The 14624-nt window shown below is 45.4% G+C and overlaps 1 long non-coding RNA gene across 1 annotated transcript in view; it reads left to right on the top strand.

Moving 5' to 3' along the window:
• The window catches only part of LOC118577445, a 28064-nt gene extending 19239 nt beyond the window's left edge, over positions 1-8825 (top strand). Inside the window, exon 3 of the long non-coding RNA XR_004944199.1 lies at positions 4798-8825. This is a non-coding gene — a long non-coding RNA (uncharacterized LOC118577445). The remainder of the gene's footprint in view (positions 1-4797) is intronic.
• The last annotated feature ends 5799 nt before the right edge of the window (positions 8826-14624 follow it).

The following is a 14624-nucleotide window of genomic DNA, read 5'->3' as shown; positions in this document are numbered from 1 at the left end:
CATCTGTACCAAAAAGGGGAGAGGGGTGTTAAAACTTTGTTTTCAAACTGTGTTTTAGTCTCAGGGGCCATCTGCTTTGTGGGTAGAAGACTGACCCCAGTGAATAAGTAGAGTTCTGGGTTCTCTGTTAGCCTGGGCATGAGCAAGTCTCCTCTTTTCAATGGCTCCTTTTCCTCTTCTGTAAATGGTTTTTCTTGGCATAGTGGCTTCAGGACTCAATTTAGGTGGCGAGGCACACTAAAGAGAGAGGGCACACTCTTCAGGTGGTCGCTGTGCAGTCTAATGGGACTCCATCCTTCATGTGGAGAACTAGCTCTAAGTGTGTTTAGCATGTAACCCATGCTTCTGAGAATAGTAGTGTCACATGGCTCTTCGTTTGAGGAAGAGGAGAAAGACTGTCTAGATCAGTCAAAAGGATTTGCAGGGTGGAAAAATTCATTGTTTTTGTTTATTAATAACCTGTATACAGAATGTACAGAATCACTTGAGTAATTCAGAGCAAGTAACATTTTAGTGGGTGATAGCTGTGTGCCATGTTGGCTGTCTAAATTGGCCAAATTAATGGGATTAATTACTCCCTGCCTACTGTTTCAGAAAAAACTCTAGGCAGAGCAGGGTTACATGCAAGGACTGCTGTTGGATATTTTCATCTATGTAGTGGAGGCTAGAGCCAAACCACTTGCTAGTGTGGACATGTGTTAGTTGAGTAATCACAGGCGAATTATTTAATTTAGTTTTGCCTCAGTTTCCTGCATTTATGTAGTAAGGAATATATCTGCAACTAATTCATAAAGGTGTCATAATCAAGTGCATTATCTCATGAAATGCTTAGATCCCAAGAAACAAGTCCATGAATGTTAGAGGTTATTCTCACACTACTATGTACACAGCACAAGCAAGGGTCAGATAGAATAGCTGGATCTTTGAATGACTCTTGGGTTTCAAATAAGGTTTCTAAGCACTTTATCTGACTTTTATGATGTGTGCATGAATCAAGGAGCTCAGCAGTCTTTAGTATTAGGAATAGTCCAGGGCATCCCAATGCCATGAGTTCCCTCTTCACCAGATCAAGGTAAATACTCAATAGCCACCCTATATGACCAGTACATGCTTAGTAGTTCATGTCTCACTACCCAGGTGGGAGGAAAGCAATGTTTTCTTGGGAGAGAAGTTTCTGGGGCTCCAGTTCCTGCCTTTTCCTGTTGTGATGTTTCTTGCCTGTACAACTTGTTACCTTAGGCCCAGTCTCTGTCCTTGAATGATGAAGCCCAAACCACCACAAATCCCTCATGTGCTCCTTGGTATCATTAGTTTAAGGGGAAAGGAACGAAAGCCTGAATTTCGCTCTCCTTTTAAGGATCCCCAGAGTGCACCCTTGAACATGGCTTTGGGAAGGGTCACAGGCAGGGGATGCTTAAGGGACCAATTGTGCTTGTGTTTGCAGTTCGGGGTTGGAGGCAAGCTGCTTTTAAGCTTTATAGAGGAAGTGGGGATTAGGTGTTTCCAGAACGAGGTAGGTGCTGGCAGGCTTAGGTCATCTTTGTTGGAAAGTAATGCCCCACTTTCTTCTTCCTGTGCACTTTGCAGCCCCAGGTGCATTAACTGCTTTACCAGGGACAGTGGGACAGCCTACAGGGGGCTGGCAGGCCTGGAACTCCCCAAGTGGGATGGATGGCCCAGGATGTCAGTGTGTTAGGATTGTAGTCTCCGAGGTTAAGTTCCCCTTTAGCCAGAAAGGGTCTGGCTGACAGCATGGAGAGAAAGGTTGATTCCCTCCAACCTGCTAGTGTGAGCCCACTGTTCCATTCGGTCAAACTCATTAACAGAATTTCCAAAACAAATGAATAAAAATACAGAGCAGGTTGTGCCTGCTTGCCTTGCTCCTGGCTTTTTGGCTTGGAACATTGTTCTAGCAGTCCACAACTCCCCATCACAATCACAGGCGCAAAACTCTTGCCTTAAGAGGCTGTGAGTTTTAGAAAGAAAATGCAGTATACTTATACTTTAAACATTTTTGGAAATCCAGCATGGGAAACCCGTTTCCCCACTTCTGAAGGACCTGACATCAGACGCTGCGGGTGCACAGCCTCGCTCAGCTTCAGTCTCCCAGCATCCTTTCTTGTGGGGTTTTTGTGCATCCGCGGATTTTCTCAGTTTCTGAGTTTCGAGGAGGAGAATTTGAGCATACATTCAATTCTGCCTCTCACTCCCATCCCCACCCATCCGGACCACGGAGATCTCCCACTTCAGACCCAGAGAAGAGCCAGAGTCTGGGGGAGTGGAAGCAGGGATCTGGAGGCACAGAAGGGCTGGCCAAGGTCAGGACCGCTGGCGGACTGCTAAAGGAGGTGGCAGTTAGGCGCCGCCCTCTGGCCTAGGAGCCGACTTGGCTGATGCCCCCTACTTGGCTGCTGTCTGGAGCATCCCTAGGGGAAGGAGGGAGCGCCAGCGTGGTACAGTCCCGATTCCACTGGAAGCTGAAGCCCACTGAGTGACTTTTCAAGTTGTCCGGAAAGGAACATCAGCTATTGAGCACAGATGAACTTCGAAAGGCATTCCCTGGCTCGGCTTCTTTCCCTGGTAGAGGCTTATGAGAGTTCCATTGTTTCCGTCTCCCCCAAAGCCAGGAACCCCATCTAATAGTCGAGTAATGCCCTCTAGTCCATGGGCCCATCACCTCAGCAGCCTGCTCCTCGGTGGCTTAGGATAATGGAGCAAATTTACCAACTTCCTCAGCGGGAAATGTTGCACGAATCTGAAATATTGTAAGCGACTAAAAACTAAAAAACCAGAGCAAACCAGATACCAACCCACACCAAAGACCAACCAAAATCAAAACAAAATGCCCTCTTCACATCCCTGAATCCTAGCATTCACCCCCAAAAACTTTAGTGAATTCACTCCTGCTCAGTTGCCAGGGTCCTTGAATCGTTCAGGAAAACAGAGCTCTTCCAGGTCCTTCTGGAGGGGGACTTAATATCACCGTGTTAAAATGTTTTACAGGCAAGCTTTCCCACTAAGGATGGCATGTCATATCTGCTTCCACACAGGACTGCCTGCAGAAAGGGGGAAAGGCAGGATCCAACCCAACCCAACCCAACTAAAAATCACAGTGACCAGCTTTGGAACCACAGTATTGGGTACTTGGGCCATGCCGCGTCAGCCTGTAGACTGGGCTGTTTCCCGCTGCTTGCCACGACTCTTCAACAGTTTCCTTTCCTGTTTCTTGTTGATTGAAACCCTTCCTTCCCATACCCAGAGTTAAGTCCCTGTCTTCCTTATGCTTGGCCTTGAGTCAGGCTTCTTCCTCACATATTGAAGTGGATAAGTTTGCTCTTTAGCTGGCAGAAGGTGAACCCAGAATGGAAAATTATTGCTGGGGCAGAGCAGTCCACCCTCTTCATTCATGTACACTTTTCCTGGTTTACAGAATGAACTCGAGGTGGAAACTGCAGAGCTGTGTGATGTCTCAGTCAGGAGAGCTAGTGAAGGCTGTGGACCCTATGACTGTAGGGAATTTAATAAAAGTAGTTTAATGAGAAAACACAATGTTCTGGCTTCATGAGTCTAAGACATCACAGCACCCTAAGCTCCCACCCCACCCCTCTTGGCAAACATCAGTGCACCCCAACATTCCTGGTCTTCTAGGGGCCCCCACTGTTGTATGGCACCTTCTTAAATTATCTCTTTGAAAGATGATACCAACTTTCACTGAATTTCATGCTTCCTTGTTCCTGGTAAGTTTTATTCACATAAGTTTCAACCCTGGAGTAGGGAAGGCATAGACTCCAACTATGCATTGGGGAGAAAACTACTTTTTATCTGGTTTATTGAGGGAGGGTGCTGAGTGCAAAGTGGACAGGTTTGTAGATGACCCAGTCTCTCCATCAGCTTTGCTAACATTGGGAGCACAATCTCAACATGTCCATCACGGTTTGCTTCAGTGCCAGGGTAGGGTACAAGGACATACTCTTGTGTGCTCTCTCCCCCACCAGCTGTGAGAATACAACACACACCGGCCAAATCCAGTTCCTGCCTCCCAGAGAGTATGAAGACCTCTGCTGTTGGAGCTACTGCTTGAAGCAATTGCTTGCAGTTCAGGAAAGGGAAACCACTTTGGTTTTGTCGTAGGACTCACTTAGAGACTAGGCCTGGCAATATTCCTGTTAAAGTTAATGCTAGGGAAGAGTGCAGTGCTGGAATTCCAAGACCAGAGTGCTAAAAATGTGTCTCAACTCCCTGTTCCCATAACTGTTTTCCATTTCACTTATTTTTTCTTAGGGACCCCCATCTCCTGAAGCATAAGAGATTAATAGAAGCACACCCACTTTCCTCAAGATAAAAACTGTCACTAAATTTAAGAGGCGGTATTGCAACCAAGAGTCACAACTGTACAAACCGGTCGCCTTTGTTTATTTAAATTTACCCCAACAGTTCTTTTAAGTACTTGGAAAAGTGTAACAAGCGCTAATTGGGGAAAGAAAAAAAAAATCGAGTCAGATTCATTTTACTTTTTCAGATCAAGGGAAAGGATTCCGCATAAAAGAAAAAGCTTGAGGCAGAGTATTTTTTAAACACTCTTCAGAAGCTGTAGACCTTCCTCCGCTAGACCTCTAAGAGTCGTCCAGTTCCGCTTTCACTACCCGCCCCCCGCCCCCCTTCACTTGCTAACTCGCTTAACAGTTCTTCCACCCCAGGCTTCGGGGAGCGGGGCGGAGGATCCCCCAGGTTTCCCCCTGACCATAGCTCTCAATTTCAGAAGAACCCAGGAGAAAATGTCTTCTTCTTCAACTGCAGGCGGAACAAATCATTCACCCAGTTCACCCCGAGCTGCGGTGGGAAGGACTTCGGCGGATCCTCAAGCTGGGACGCCAGCCTGCACAGGGACCACGTCCGCCGGTGGCCGCAGCAGGGGCAAGCCAGGCCAGAGGTTGCGGCACGGCCCTACGCGTCCTCCCGCCCCACGGGATGACCGGGTCACTCTGTGCCCAGCCACCGTGCGACCACACACCCGCCCCCCCCTCTCTGCTCCGCCCCCCCGCGTGCTCCAAGCCGGGCAGCGGTGTGACCCCCCCCCCCCACACACACACCCTTGCGTACACCCCTCCACGCCTGTGGCTGGAGTTAGTATCTGGGAACTTTGCAGCGAAATCCTACAGGGTCCAGGGAGGGGCCGGAGGGAAGAGAGACCCTGCAGAGGCCTCACAGGCCACAGACACCCGCCCTGGCCGCCGAGTTCTGGGTAGGAGGCAGTCCACGGGTTCCCAAGCAAGCCCTGCAGGTGCACCCTGTCGCATTCCTTTCCAAGTCTTTGGAGATTCGGCCTTTTAGAAGTTTGTAATGTTGTCCCGCCCCGCACCACACTCATGGGGTCACACTAGCGGTCACACTGTCCCCAGCCCTCTAGTCCCACTGCTGAAGTTGGGGACGTGGTATTCAGTGAGAGTAGCCTGGTGATTGGGGTTCGAGCTGGAGGATTGGGGCTCAAGCACCGCCCAGGAGCTAGGTAATGAGAGCTTGGAGGTCGGTCACCAGGCTTCTCGGGTAGCGCAGCTTAACCGCTCCGCCCGCCGCCCTAGGGGAACCAGGCGGAGAGAGGTCGGGGAGGGAAGGACGAGTTATTTTTTATTTTTTTAAGAGAAGGCAGCTGGTGACCTCGATCTTCACCCTTCAAGTTCCCCTAAGCGAAGGAGGGCGCCACCTACAGTCGAGTTTTAACTAGCACGGTGATGAGAAAGCTGGCCAAGTTAAAGTGGCCCAGTTCTGCCCTTCTCATCTCAGTCAGTCCAGACACACGCGTCTGTTGGCAGCAGCAGAGCAGAGAACACCAAAATGTGCGTTGGGGGCGTGTAGAAGTCGGGACAGCAGAAGCAGCTCCGATCAGGCATGTTTGCATTCTGAAGGTTTGGCTGGATTTTTGATCCCAGTATCTCCTCCAGGTTTCAGCCAAGAACAATCTGTTTCATCAGAAACGGTATCTGTGTGACCTTGGACAAGTCACTCACTCAGTCACTCTTCTTGACCCCCTCCTTCAGAACTAAACTGTGTGATAGGGCTCCTCCTCCTCCATCTTCTTCTACTTTTTTATTCTTATTTTTCTAATAATGAGACAGAGTAGGTGAGAAACAACATGCTAGGAACTCCTACTTATTTCTAAAATGAGAAAAAAAAAACTTTTCGAGAGATATAACTTTTAAGACATTGTTTAAATGCTTTCTGCTCCATGAGAGAGTAGGTCTTTAGAAGAGGAGAGAAAGCCAGCCAGGCTTGAGTGGCTGATGTGAATGCAGGCTATTCTCTCTATCTAATCTCATAGACAAAGGGAACATATTAATGGATGGCTATGACTACTTAATTATAATTTTACTTTGTAAATTGCTAATTACCATTTGAACGTCTTACTGTATATGATCTACACTATTCCCATTGTTTAGATGAGGACATACAATGCTAGAGTCACAACTTCAGCAGCCCCCAGCCTTTCAGAACCTGTCTTTGATGTGCAGTATCCCGTACTGGCAGAGTAGGTTAGGAGTTTTGTATAGGAAGACACATTTTTTTTTTTTTCAATAGCACCTCTGGAAATTAGGCATGAAAGTTCACACAGATGGACTGGAGGATCAGGGAGGTCGAGGGAGTCACTTTTGTGGGAGTGTGGGAAGTCAGGGAGGAATTCAAGGAAAGAACCTGGAGGCAGGAACCCATGGCGGGGGTGTTGATTACTGGCTTGCTCTTGGCTTCCCTGGCCTTCTTTTCAAGGAAGTCACTTTAAGAAGTGGCAGGAGTAGCATCATGGAGAGCCTGGATACACATACAGTGACTGACTGGCACCAGTTTGGGCATACTTCTAAAAGTTATCAAGACAAGCCAGGCAGGAGAGGTGGCTGCTTAGTGGTTTTGCCATGCCGAAGGGGTGGCAGAGGCTGGCTTTGGCAGCCTAAGTAATAGGGATCACTGCAGTGTTTCCTCAGGAAATGTTGACGGTGGAAGAAAGAGCAGGGGCTGGGGGTGGGCAGTAGGCGAAGCCAGAGAGAGATTGACTTATTTTTCTATTAATATAATTAGCCTATGCTTACCTAATGGTCCACACAGCCAAATCTCATCAAACAGCCCAATGAAAAAGTTTAGTTTAATATAGCAATTGCTGTTCTGGCATCTGAACCACAGAGATTGTGCTTTGTTGCTCTGGTTATGAGAATAATATACATTAAGGTTGCTGCCCCCTCAACCCTAGGGTTTCATGCATACTAGCAAGTGCCCTACCACTGAGCTATACCTCAAGCCCAATACTATATATTTTTCGTACACCAAATATGTCATTGCTTTGCATCCTTGTAATAGTGACATTTTGTAATGAAAGGTTTGGATTACAGAGAGAAGCAAATTATACTACTTTCAGCATTTTGGGGTTGCCATTGTGGAAAAATTGTGTATGAGTTCTCCTTTGTATCCATCAAAGCATAAAACCCAAACCACCATTCCTATCCAGAGTGTCTCCTTTACACCAGCAGAATAACCAGACTTATCAAATGGCCTCAAAGTAGAGCTGAGAAAATGGCTCAGTCTATAAAGTTCTTGGTGCATAAGGATGAAACCTGAGTTCAGTCCCCGGGACCATGTCAAAAGCTAGGGAGAGAAGATTCCTAGGGCTTGCTGGTCTGCAATCTGCTCTGCCAAGTTGGCAAGCTCCAGGTTCAGTAAGAGACTCTGTCTCAAAACTTAACATAGACCTCTGGCCTATGTGCACGCGCACACACACACACACACACACACACACACACACACACACACAGCCTAAAAGTTAAGCAATAGAAAGGTTTAAGTTGGAGCCTTGTCTGTAAAGGCAGGCATCCCACCTCCATCCCCTTGCCAGCTCCAGCTATTGATCCTTCATCTTGCCAATACATTACTGAGAGGCCAGACTTTGGTAAGCTGTTTCCAGTCTCCACACAGTGACAGTGTTTCTAATAACCCAAAAGATTTTCATTTTGAAGCACATGGCACAAGAAATCCATTAGCAGAAGAGTCCTACTGGGTACCTAAAGTTATCAAATTAAGGCTAGGTGGCCAGCTTTTCAGTTTATTTGTTTATTTACTTTTTGGTGACTGGTTGGTAATAGAGAGGGCTTTGTAAGAGACAGCAGGTGACATATTTGTAGACTTGGTTTTTATGTATTCCATATTAGTCTAGGTTTTAGCAGAGAAATGCAAGAGTGCTTCTGCCTAGAGTTTGAGATCTAACTTCTAGGGTAGAAACTTCTTCCTGTCTCCTATTCTAGGGTCCAGCCCTTCATTTTGTTATAATAAAACAATAGACTAAGGCTCAAAGAGAATGTGTCTCAACTCAGATATTTCTTCTCTGAAGTTACAGGCTTCATCCTAGAATTTTTAATGTTATTGACTTCATCTTCTTTTAATATAGCTCTATAAATAAGTGACTTGAGAAAGCACTTTAGGAAAGTTGGGAGCTGTAGTGTGTGACCTCATTTTATGCACAGCCACATATAGACAGATTTACAAGGGACATCACTGTTCACTGGGGTCTAATTTGTTATCATGTTTCTATGTTATAGAAACAAATGCCAGTCAGCAGAAATGAGTTTGTGGCCATGTAACTTAACTACTTTTTGGTTCCTTTCTACAGTGGTCTGTAGTAAAGAAAGGACAACATAGTGGGCCAATTTCCAAGGCACTCTGAAACTTGTCAATGTCCTTTGTGTCCCCTGTGTTGAACAAAGCCCTTGGTCAATGGCAGGTAGGCTCTGAGAACGTGGATAGTTATTAAAAACAAAATGGCTTTTTACAACAGACTGCTGTGAGATTTGTTTGAGACACTGAACTCTAGCTCCCAATCATAAGGATGGAGATATCTGCAAAGTCATTGAAGAGAGTCCAATAAACAGTGTCAAACATTACTGGCTTTAGAAGGACCAATTTCATGGGACAGTTGCTCAGAAAGTCAATTGCTATATGCTTGTAGTAAAAGACCTCAGCGTATTTACATCATTAAATGCTGCATAAATATCGACATAGAGGAACTCCCAAGTGTCTGACACAGCAGAGCTGCTGGCGTGAAAACAAGGTGGGTCACACTGAAGAGTTTATTGGAGGAACCTAGACCAGTGCACCCAAGAAGTCTAGAGATCTTGGCAACAATTTTGAAATCATTTGAAGGGGAAATGGCAGTTATAATACTGCTAAACATACTAATAGTCAAGGCCAAGGCCTGATGGAACCCAGTGTTAATTCCCACCACATGAAGATATCATCACTTCTATTTCACAGAGGGAAGCAGAGAATTCATTAAAGTTATATGTGGAACTTTGACAGACCAGACTAGTTGCAAAGCAGTCAACCCAACCCACCCGGCTCCCGCCCCGTTTTATCTATTGGTTTTCAGGCCTCTCAGTCTTCTCAGTCTGGGCTTGATTTTCTCTGTCTTCCAGGAAGAGGCTTACTTCTTTTTCTTGGCACCTTAAACTTCATTTGCATTGCATATCTTACCTACATAAGAGACCTTCTGAGATGGCAGCTAGTTCCTTGGTCCCATCCTTATTTGTACATACAAGTGGCACGTATGTTTTGATACCTTATTCATCTGATCCCTATTTTTGAGTTTTCCTCTTGACTTTTTTTTTTTTTTTTTTTTTACTGTGGTTCAGGGTTTCACATTAAGCTTGCTTCTTCAAAAATACTGATGACCTGTAAGGCATTCCATCTGGCCTTTCTCCTCCCTTTCCCCCAGGCAAAGCTAGGACAGAAAATGGGAATTAAGAGTCCAGGTTTCTGTCCTTGGTCCCTTTGCAGTGGCCTCTCCCTGTAATGTAAAAGGTGAATGGCTGGGAGGCAGTAAGAGTATCCAAACAAAAGCCTCAAGGGGTGACTTTATCAACCCCATAAACTCGACTTCTTGCCACAAATGAGTTGACCTCTTCAAATGAACTAGACTCTTGGCCTGGCACCCAGACTGGGATAATGGAAACATGCCTATCTGGGTGTGAGGAAGGGTGGAGCAGAGTAGTGCCAAGGGTGGGGGCAGGGTGGGAGGAGGAGGTTTTCCCAGGAATTCCAGAGCTTTGGTTCCCAAGACAAGCAACTGCTCCAGTGTCCAGAGGAAGTGGCGGCTGCAGCTTGTTCATCAGCATCACATTAGAGCTGCAGCGCGGGGCCAGCCTCGGCTAGGTGCCCGCTTGGAGTCGGCTCGCCTTTGCGGGTTGATTTGGCCAGTGAGCTAGCTATTCAAGAGTACCATCCTAAAAAGGCGGTTCGAAGCTGGAGAGTCTGGCCTCATTCTGCATCTTTTGGCCTCACCCGGGGCAGGTGCGCGCGAGAGTGTGTGTGTGTGTGTGTGTGTGTGTGTGTGTGTGTGTGTGCGCTCTCTCGCTTTCGTATTACACCCTCCTACTTCTGCAGGGCATCTTCCGGGGCCTTGGAACCCTGCCCCAGTGTGGGGGACCCGGGAGTTGTCACTTGTGCCCCAGATTTACTGGGACAGCGAGGTGGCGCACTCAGCGTGCCCGCGGTGGTAAGATTCTTTTTCGAGTCGGAGAGCCTCAGTTTGGTTATCGGATCCAGTGAAAAGTTTCAATTCAGCGCCTCCGCTGTGACCCAGCGGCCGCGAGCAGACACCAGAGGGCGCCGCTTTAATGTGCTTCAGCCCAGGATCCTCGAAGTGGGTGCTGACGTCTAGGCGGGCTGGGAAACCAGTTCTCTGCAACCTGACGGCGGCGTGGTCGGAGAATCTGAGGGAGTCGTCCGGGAGCATCCTTTTTCTCTTTCGCCTTGGGTGCAAAGCGGGGTACAGGGCGCCCCGAGACCAGGCCCCCCTTTCCCACTTTGCAAGATCAACTACAGGAGCTCGTGCCGGGGTCCTTTTCACCACCTGAGGGTTCCTTGCAGAGCTGTCAGGGTGAGAAAGGCGGAGAGGTCCCCGACTGAAGCTGCGCCCTCTCTAGCTGCTAAGGAACATGCCTGCAGGCGTTGAATTGAGAGCGACTAATTAATTTCCCAGCACTTGTGCAGAATACTTTAGAATGGAAAAATGGAGGTTTTCGATGAAAATGAAGCTTGATGGTGTGCACCTGCCGCTAATGCACGGTGCACGGTAACTTCCCTCATTAGAGAGATGGCTTGGGTTGAGAACAAGTCATATAGTGAAAATCACTTCAACACGTGCCTGTTCATATGCATAAACTCCCGTGTACCAGATGGCAAAATATAATGACATCTTAAACAGCTAATTGCATAAACCTTGTAATGCAGATAATTGCTGTACCAAAGTAGGAGTTAATAATTTCCTACTGTATTGCCTGGCTTCAGAGTAATCCTTAAGGAAGTTGTGACAATTCTAACACACTAAAGTTCACCAAACGGTAATTAAAACTAGCACTTATATCATTTGACTTTCAAGCCCTTAATTATGATTTGGAAGAACTGCTCTGTGGAAACCCAGAAGTTATAAATGGTTATAACATTTGATGCCTGTGATTCATCAAGTTTTCCTTTGCAGGTCTCATGTGGCATAATATTATAGAAGTCGTTGCAGATATATTATATTCTCCAAACTATTCCCATAGTGGAATGTCTGCATTTGGGAGCATGAGTGGTTAATTCCCATCCTCAGTGGACCTGTGGATTATTGTCAGTTTTCGTTGATTCAAAGAGCCCCTTCTATGATAAGTAACTCTAAGCTTTACCCTGAGGCTGACATTTTAAAAATGCTTTGCAGGTATGTCCTTTAATGCATGATACAGCTCTCACAAATGTACCATGACTATTGTCCTTCTTCAATGAGGGAGTCCAGGTAAGGAGTAGTAAGTTATTTCCTTAAAGTTAGCTAGAAGTCATGGATCCGAAGTCATCAGAACCCCAGAACCACACTCTTTACCACTGTATTCAATTGCCCCATGAGTTACAATAAGACCTGAGTCAGTTAATATTTCTATTTTATTTTCTAATAATATTTAGAAATAAAACTCAACTGTAATAATTGAATTCTTAAAGTCAGTTGGCAGGTAAGTATCATTGATTAATTTCTCAGCTATTTCTATGATCCTTCTCAGCAGAAGATATCTGTGGTTTATACAGGGCAGTTGTCCATTAGTAAACAAGCCAACAAGAACACACTTGTAAAACCAGGTTTTGATTCCCTCAATAATTAGTTTAAAAGGCAAGTGTACCTTAATGTTTCTATTTCTCCTCCGCGTGACAAAGACTAAGATTAGCTGTTGGCATTTTAAAAAGCACACACAACAACACACCTAGAACACGATGCCCCGTAGAAAAGACACACAGAACAGTATCATCTTTTTCTCTCCAGGCTGATATTGTAAAATTTCTCTTCTTATCATTTTGGGCAGATAAGATGAGAGATGCCAGCTGTCTCCTCAGCATGGGGCCACCCTTGGAGACTCCCTTCTGTGAGTGATGTGCCCATCTCCTTTGCAGTTGCTCCTATGTTCATTCAGTCCTTAATTTAGAGGGAGGCATTTCAGCTTTGTGGTCAGGAGCTTGCTCTGTCTGCGTGCTCATTCTTTTCCCACAATGACTTTGCAGAGTGACCTTGGATAAGACACTCAATGTCCATGACATTCAGTCTCTCTACCCAGAACACAAAGGCCCTGGCTCATTACACACGTCCCTCCTAGTTCATCCTTCTGGGATGCTATGCAGCTGCTTCTCATCTAACTTTTGAAAGTGGCAATGAGATCACTAGGTTGCATTTTCCTTAATAAAAGTAAAATTCAAGATGTTTAGGCCTAACCAGAAGAATGTCTGTAGGGAAAACACTTAATTTAGCAAACATTTTTTTTTTTTTTTTGATAGCTGTTATTTTCTGGTGTAGTGCTGAAGATATATGATGTCATCCTTGACATCACAAGTTCCTGATACAGCTAGTGCCACGCCGAGTGGCAGGATGGCTGCTGTGACAAGGACTAATGTAGCACATTGTACAGGAAGAGTTATTCCTACGGTAGGGCCGTTTCCTAGCAGAGGTGACACCTGAGCTGAAGTTTGAAGCACAAGTCAGAGTTGGCACACTGTGTATCCATGGGATATGGGAGATAAGAAGACATGGCTGCTGGGAGTGAGGAGAAAGATGGGTGGCCATCTATATAAGGTGGAAAAGGACTAGGCAGAAGAGCTAGGCGCAGGGCAGACCTCTCACAAGGCTTTGTGGAGGAGTTTGGACTATACTCTAAATTTAGCAGGGGATAAAACTGAAGATCAATGGTTTTCAGATTGTTCATTATTATAATTACTGGGCCCCCTGGAATGCAGGCAGTTTTTAACTTGTTCGTGTTGTCTGCTTTTTACTTGAGGGATTATGGGCACTTTACCTAGAGAGGAGGCTTGCTTTGGCCACTGGAGGGCTGGAAGTCAGTGCTCACCTCTGGTGATCTTCAGTAAACCAAGTTTTATATGAGGTTATTCTGTAATTGCTTAATTCTAGATCGCTATAGTGTCTAAGCTGGTGGCTCATCTTACATATCAAGAGAAAAAAAAATCAAAGCTATCTATAATCATTGTATAAGCCAAGGAAGAAAACCACATTTTAAAATTCTATGCTTTAAAATATTTTAAACAATCAATCCTATTTGTGTTGGTTGGAGATGAAGTGCTCAGAAGTTCTTGTCTGGTTTCTGGAGGACAACAGCATCACTTTTATACACTTTAATACATGATAGAAACATGCATTGGCGCATCTCTGGAGAACGACTTGGCAAAATACCTGAAATATCTCCTATATTCTGTCCAGCAATTCCACTTCTGGGAATGTTTAGTCTTTGCTTTTGGGGATCAAGTGGCAAGCCTTATACATGAATTAACCACAGTGCTTCCCCATACAATCCCATGACTAGGAATTTATCTTGAGGAAGTAATCAAACCATTCAAGATTCAAGTGCAGTCAGCCCTCCACCTGTGGGTTTCCCATTTGCATATTTAACCAACACAGGATCCCAAAAGTGAGGGGTATACTAACACGTATAGGATCTTCCCTTAATATGTTCCCATCAACAAAGCAATATAGCAGCTCTTTACATAGCAATTAAGAGATTTTACCTGGTATTTTCTAAAAGTTTAAATGTAGGAATGCATTATTTTCATAACCACAACAAGGAGTAAGAGACAAATGTAATTATTATCTATATTAAAAAAGAGAATGTATGAATCCATTTTGTAGACCCATCTTATAGTGGAAAACAATGCAGTTTGGGCTGCATCCCACTGAGGACAAAGAAAGCTGATACAGGATTAAAATATCTACATAAAACTTAGAAGAAGGAACAAGGTTATGAAAAATTACCTGGCCAGAATATAGATGAGGATGAAACTCAGAGGTGAGTGCTTAGGCCTTCTTTTCTATTAGGGGTATTTGACTAGAGAGTGTGGCTGAGGGGTGGGGAGACAGAAATTAGAGATTGGAAACTGCATCAGAATGTTTAAACCCTAAGTATACAGGAGAACTAGAGATAGATGCCACCAGGACTAAAGTCAGTTTTGAATCATCTTCAAATTGGATTGAGATACTTATGGCTTGAGTGCAGAGAAAAACGTTAATACTCCCAGAGGAAGATAACATCATCATCTGTCCTATCAACAAACAATCAAATGCAGTGAGT

This window comes from Onychomys torridus, chromosome 2, assembly GCF_903995425.1.
Source record: "Onychomys torridus chromosome 2, mOncTor1.1, whole genome shotgun sequence".
In the NCBI taxonomy this organism is placed as follows: Eukaryota; Metazoa; Chordata; class Mammalia; order Rodentia; family Cricetidae; genus Onychomys; species Onychomys torridus.
Note: the sequence above shows the minus strand (reverse complement) of the source record. Positions and strands in the feature narration are given on the sequence as shown.